Consider the following 6,773-nt stretch of genomic DNA (forward strand, 5'->3'; position numbering starts at 1 on the left):
ATTTTTTAATACTGTACAAGAGACCTATGGTTACATCTGCCAGAATAAAGGCATTTCTAGATCATTTTCTTCCCTGAAACCTATCAAAACTACAAAATACATGAAGTTCCAATAAGGATTTTTAATCTTCAGCCAGGTGCAGTGGCTCACACCTGTAATCTTAGCACTCTGGGAGACCGAGACAGATGGATGGCTTGAGCTCGTGAGTTTGAGACCAGCCTGAGCAAGAGTTGACCCTGTCTCTACTGAAAATAGAAAAACTAGCCAGGTGTCATGGCAAGCACCTGTAGTCTCAGCTACCAGGAAGGCTGAGGCAAGAAAGATCGCTTGAGCCCAGGAGTTTGAGGTTGCTGTGAGCCTTGACTTACAGCACTCTACCCAGGGCAACAGAGGGAGACTCTGTCTTAAAAAAAGGATTTTTAATCTTCAATAAAAACATGAAAAATCAACTCAACTGCAAGCTTCAATCTGTAAGAGATAGTGATATTATGACAAATTTCTGCTATGATGCTTCATGTAGATCTCTCTCTATATTCAGTAGAACCTCTGTAAGTTGACCACCCAAAAGACTGTGACAAACTTATAAACATGCAGAAGTGGTCAATGCAAGGAAGTAGACCTATTGTACATTGAGTATATGTGGTACATGTCCTGTCTATGAAAATTAGATCAATTTAATGAGCTGGTCAAGGTAGGGAGATAGTCAACGATGGAGGCTCTATTGTATATATTTATATCTTTGTTTATGTCTGTTATCTATATATGTTAATATACACATAACCTGAAGGTAGAGATCTAAAATGTACCCTAAACAATAGGTGACTCATCACTATTTCACATGAAGAGCTTAGCAATCTGAATGAGTTATGGAAAAATATTTGTGCCTCACTCAACACTGTGGGGTAGAAGATAGTCGAGCCAAACAAAGAATGGAGAAATACTCACAAGAATAAGTTTGTAAGCGTGAGGAAGTTAAGGAGATGATCAGGTCACAACGGCTGATCATGGACCACTGAAGAGACTTACCAAAATATAAGATAATAAAAAAACCTGAAAACCTTGCAGGAGAATGACTGACTTTAGTACAAGCTTCTGTTTCACCACAAATGCTCAAAGCACTGAGTGAATGATGGTGTGCACATCTGCTCAGTAGCAGGGCAAGAAATTATCCAGAGAAATATTTTTCTTCTCATCTTACTCGTCAGCAAAGAACCGATCCTAACAGGTCTTTTTGGCCCTAACTAAAAATGAACCAAAATCAGAAAGGCATTTTCCTGAAAACTAGATAAAGATACCATAGCATAAAAGGAGTAAAAGAACACAACAAATGGAGAGGAAATGGAGTTTTATCTACTATAATGAGAATGAAGGAGAATTCTTTTTAAATTTCATATACAGGTAAATGAGATCAAAAGTACTTAAAAACTTGGTCTTCTAAAATCAAAGAGAAGATAAAAATAAAATAAAAATACAAAGAGATTAAAATAAATAAATAAAGTACATAAAAAGTAAACTGAAAAAAGAAAACACAAAGTGGAAATATAAATAATCTTACAAACAGCAAGAATTATAATAGACATCTTTGAAAACACAGGCTAAGACATGGAAAATGAGTGAAGGAAACTAAGCCAGGTCAAGTGTATTCAAATACCCAGCAGCAGCAGAGACCTTCCAAATATTATAACTTACCAAAGCCCTGCATGACACTCCAAAGCCCTGCTCATTCCAGGTTCGTGGAGACCCCAAAATAGCCCAGGATGAACTTATGGACAACAGGATAAATTGGAAACTTGGTTAAAGTTTTATGTAATGGGAACAAAATATTCATGTCATGCCAAAAAAAAAAAAACCCTTTAATTTTTTCATAGCTAATGTGGTTTTTCTCATGCTTTTCAAGCTCTTAGGCAATGATAAAACTTTAACTTACAATGTGTTTTCTCACTATGTTTTCTGGTACATGCAGACTGTAAGTAGCCCAGTGCAGGTAAATGCTGACTCTCTCACTTTGCTCCTTCCTTCCATCATGTCCTTCTTAAGATGTCATCTCACTCTATGGAAAAATGAACTACATCTGTAAGGAGGTGAAAGAGAGGGCCTCATGTTCACATGTGCTTACCTTTGCTGTTCTTTGAGTCACTCTTGTCCTCTCCCATGATGGTGGCCCTTGTCTTCCTGGTTACATCCACTGCTAGGGCAGTGATATGCCACACAGCACAAGGGTGAGGTGCAAAAGTTGTGGCCGACACCATTATTAGACCCAAGAAGGGCAGCTTCAGCTTTGGTTTCTCTCTGCACCTTAAAGGTTTGCACTCCAGCCTTATTGTAACTACACCTCTCCCATGAGGTGTGCAGTCCACCAAGTGAAGAGGGCTTGACAGATGTGGAGCCGGTGTGCTCACCTGTAAAAACATAGCCCAAGAACACTGTATCTCAGAATCGCTTGCCCTCACAGTCCCTGGGACCATTTCCAATCTACACACAGCCTTTTCTGGTCCTTTGTTCTGAGGGCAGTCCACATCACTTGTGTACACACTGGGGGAAGACAGATTTCAAAGTGGCCACATGATGGGTGCCTCCCGGTCTTCACCTTGTATAATCCTCAGTACTCTTCCCTTGAGCGTGACCAAATAACATGCAAAGACAATGGGATGTCACTGCCATAACTACATTATGTCATTGAACAAAGGACGGTGTGTGCCACGTTCATGGTTATATTAGGTTATATTAGGACTTGCTACCTGATTCATGAGAATCACACTCTCCTTGCTGCTTTGTGGAAAGCAAGCAATGAATCCCTACACCCTCGGAGGGGTGACCCCTGCCAACTACTGAGAGAGCTTGGAAGGGAAGCTTCCCCCTTCAAGTCTCCAGATGCTGCTAGGCTGACGCCACTTAACTGCAGGCTTCTAAGACCCTCCTCTAAACTGGCCCTTGACTAGTATTCTAAATACACCAGGAGATGATAAATATGGGCATTTTAAGTCACGACTTAAAATGGTGTTTTTTTGCAACATAGAAAACGAAGCTATCCCTAGGTCTAAGGCATAGCCAGGGGAGGGGGGTTAGAAGGACTAACTACGGTTTGGATATGTACACGGGTAGTACGTAGGTGAGACTATTGTTTTACTATGACTCAAAAACGTCCCCCGTGAAACAAAACCGGAAACTGACCTTTTCAGGAATTGACGTATGCTCAACTCCGGAGACTACAGACATCACAGACAAACTCTGAAGGTGGAAAGCTAGCAGGATACGTTAAGGGGCAGTGAAGATACAGGTTTACTACCCCACAAATGAAAAAAGAATCATACTACAATCAGCAAAATCTCTCCTGTTATTTTAGTGGAAAACTTTTTACAACTGTAACTGTCTATGCTGAGAGCAGCACTCCTAGATGCGGTCATTACAACTCACGATCTCAGCTAGTATGCTGCTAAAATGGTCGGGTTTTGAAAGGGCTCCATAAACAAATCTGAGAAGCGCCACCTTAGATTTCTATGAAAGCAAAGACATCCTGAGGGTGTCTGTACAGCCCTCAGGTGTCTACCTATTGCAAAGGAAAATCAAAGTTAGACCAAATAGTCCACTTATCACCACAAGTAAACAAACCTAGCAGGCCAGGAGATTTAACTGAAGGTGGGAGGTGAAGTGGAGGGTCCAAACCTTTTTCTGTCTCTTGTTCTCCTCTCCTATCTTAAATAGTACTCGCCAAGGCAACGGGAGAGGGAATAGGAAGAGGCTGAGGTACAGGTTAGCACAAAGAGCCAATTGCATAAGTAGCTAGGAAATTTAGTTTTGAGGATAAGTTGTGTTTATTTCAAGTGTCCAAGAAGTCTAGACACATCTAATGGAATGGTGAGGTAGATCTATAAGGAACTTGTTTATGGAAGGGCCAGCATTCCTCCTTGGACAGCCCTCCTCCAAATGGGACAGAGAAACAAAAGCCTAGGTGATGTCCAACCACAATGTCTGAGATACGTAGGACTATTTTGTAATGCCTGTTAGAAAAAGAAACTTCTAAAGTACTGTTGCCAGGCAGCTCAATCCAGAGGGAGGGTGGATGGTTAGCAAAGAGAGCCTGCAAGAACCATCAAGAGAATCAGCATCTATTTCTGCCAAGCACACAATGCACATCCCTGCTCCAGCAAAACAGTGAGAATTACGCCTGGGGGCAACAGAGGACCTTACTTCTGTGCACACAAGTGCGACACCGTGGATGGACAACAAAAGATAAATGGAAAAGACTTAAAGGGAGCTGCTATAACAGAAATTCAGGCTGACAAAATCCCACAAAATAACGGTCATGACTCCTAATGTGTCTTTATTTGTACATGTCCCAAAAGCATGGGTTACATGGTCAAATGTGAGTCATATTTAAAATCTGACATACAAATCAAAGGTAAATTTTACTTTTAAAAATCCCACAGCTTCTTTATTCATTAGAATTTTATATATAGCACAATGCTGTGAGTGTAAAGAGATTATACATCTACATTTGTTTATCCATAACGCATCTGTGGAAAGAGACTAGCTGATAACAATGATTGCCTCCCGGGAGGGAAACTGGGAATGAGTTTAGGAAGGGAAGCTTGACTCATTTTTAACTTTTTACACAAGTACGCCTTTTGAACATTTTATCATGCACATGTTTTCTATTCATAAAGCCCATAAAATTTAATTGTAAATAAATAGAACTAACTAAATCAGTGGGTTTAAAAGCTTCTTTCAGAAAAGAGATTTTATGTATATAATGTCAATAAAACAGAAAACAATTAACTCTTATTTGTTTTTAAACAGTAGCAAAGATGAGATTACATGGAGAAACTTATTATTTCGAATAGTGATTATAAAGATCCCCAAATTTTTATCAGCCAAAATCCATTTCTCCCATTAGCCATGGGAAAAAAAAAAAAAAGGATTGATACAATTATGAGTTAATAACTTTTTAATGATCCACTTTTACTTTTTTCAATTTTGCCAAGAAACTCAGCTTGGCAATTCTAAATCTTAGCAGGGAACTTTTCTTATTTTTTTCTACATAAACTCATATATCTTTTTATTATTATGTTTATGTGTCTATTTTATATAGTGTTTTTTATTACTAATCACCTCATATATGCTTTGGTGGTAAAGACTGCTTAAATTTGAACAATCAAAACTGAGTGAAATAATGGATTGGAAATCCAATTCTGCGGCAATATTCTCAAAACTCTTAGCTAACATTATGTGTATTAAACTTTCTAGAGTGCTTGTGGAATGCATGTAAATTTTCTCATTTAGCAAAAATAAAGTACTTAGTTTTCAGCAATCTGTCCTCATTCATCAGAAGAAAAAAAATACTTTGTTGGTAAGTCTTAAAAGAAAGCTAGTAACTTCCTGAGCAGGATAAACATAATAGGCACCTCTTGAAGACATATTGAGAGATGGCCTATTTTTAAAGCTTGCCTACCTGGAAAGTTAGAAACTGAAATTGGCCTTCAAGAATTCTTAAGAGACACTCAACCAAGTGCAAAATTCCAGCAGTATGGGCAAAAGAAGTTTCTATTGGGGTTCTTCATAGTTTGATTTACCTGGTCATATGTGCTTCTCAAGTAAGGGTAATTTTGTCATACACCCCCACCAAGGAACACTTTGTAATCTCTGAATATATTTTTATTTGTCATAAAGGGGGAAGAGGGTCATACTGACATCTACTAGGTAAAAACTAGGATGGCTGGTAAACAACATTCAATGTACAGGAGGATAGCCCCCCAAACAAAGAATGTCCACACCAGAATGTCAATAGCACCCAGGTTAAGAAATCCTGGTCTATGTGTATTTTTCTCTTGGGTTTCACTCCCTTCTAGGAGTCGTGCAAGACAATGGGCTGCACTTTTCTCTCTTTGCTCAGGTTTATAGTAAGGAGAAAGCAGTGAACTAAGAAAACAATACCCTTTCTCTAAAAGATCACAGAAATCATTGCAAATTTTAATATCCAAATATACACAGGTACTGAAAGCATATTTCAAACGAAGAAACAATTCTCTTTTCAATGTGCTTCTGACCACAGTGCTGGTATTTGATGCTCAGCAATACTTCGAAGCTCTGAGGTAGAGCTACTGAAATGAAAGAAATAGATTTCCACATTTCACCCTGCCACATTCCTGATCCAGGGTAAGAAGTGTAGAGCAATCCATTTGCTTGAATAGAGGGGAGGGATGGGGCAAAATGCAGGGAGAAAAAGAAATTGATTAATACTGTTAACAAAATATTATTTCAAACCTCCTGTATGGCAGAGAGGTTGAAAGCATTCAGCAAGAGAACGTGTGTAGGCAGCTCTGGTGTTGGGCATATGGAGGCTAACCAAAATGGAAGGACAGAAGAAAGGCAAGACAAAGGTGTGAGGCTGGACAGCAGGACAAGGTGGCCATGAAGTCATTAGATGAGATCTGGAAAACACAAAAAACCTAGATAATGAAATCCGTAGCTTTTTTATTTTTTTAAACCAAGATTTGCTTTTAAAATTATCTTTTCACTTAGCATTATCTTCCTGTTTTGTTTTGTTTTTACTTAGGGGAGGAGATAGTAGTAAGAGTCATTTTTTCAGGTTTTTTTTTAGTTTTTTATTTTCCTGGAGATGCTAATGAATAGAAAAATTAAGAAATGATAAAGAACAGTAAATATACAAGTTTGCTAATTGCTGTATTGTTTCAAGTATTCTCTAAATAACTGCACATTAGAAATACACAACAGTTTTTCCAAAGACCAGGTAATATAATGATATATAATTAATC

The sequence above is a fragment of the Nycticebus coucang genome, chromosome 16, assembly GCF_027406575.1.
Source record: "Nycticebus coucang isolate mNycCou1 chromosome 16, mNycCou1.pri, whole genome shotgun sequence".
Taxonomy (NCBI): Eukaryota; Metazoa; Chordata; class Mammalia; order Primates; family Lorisidae; genus Nycticebus; species Nycticebus coucang.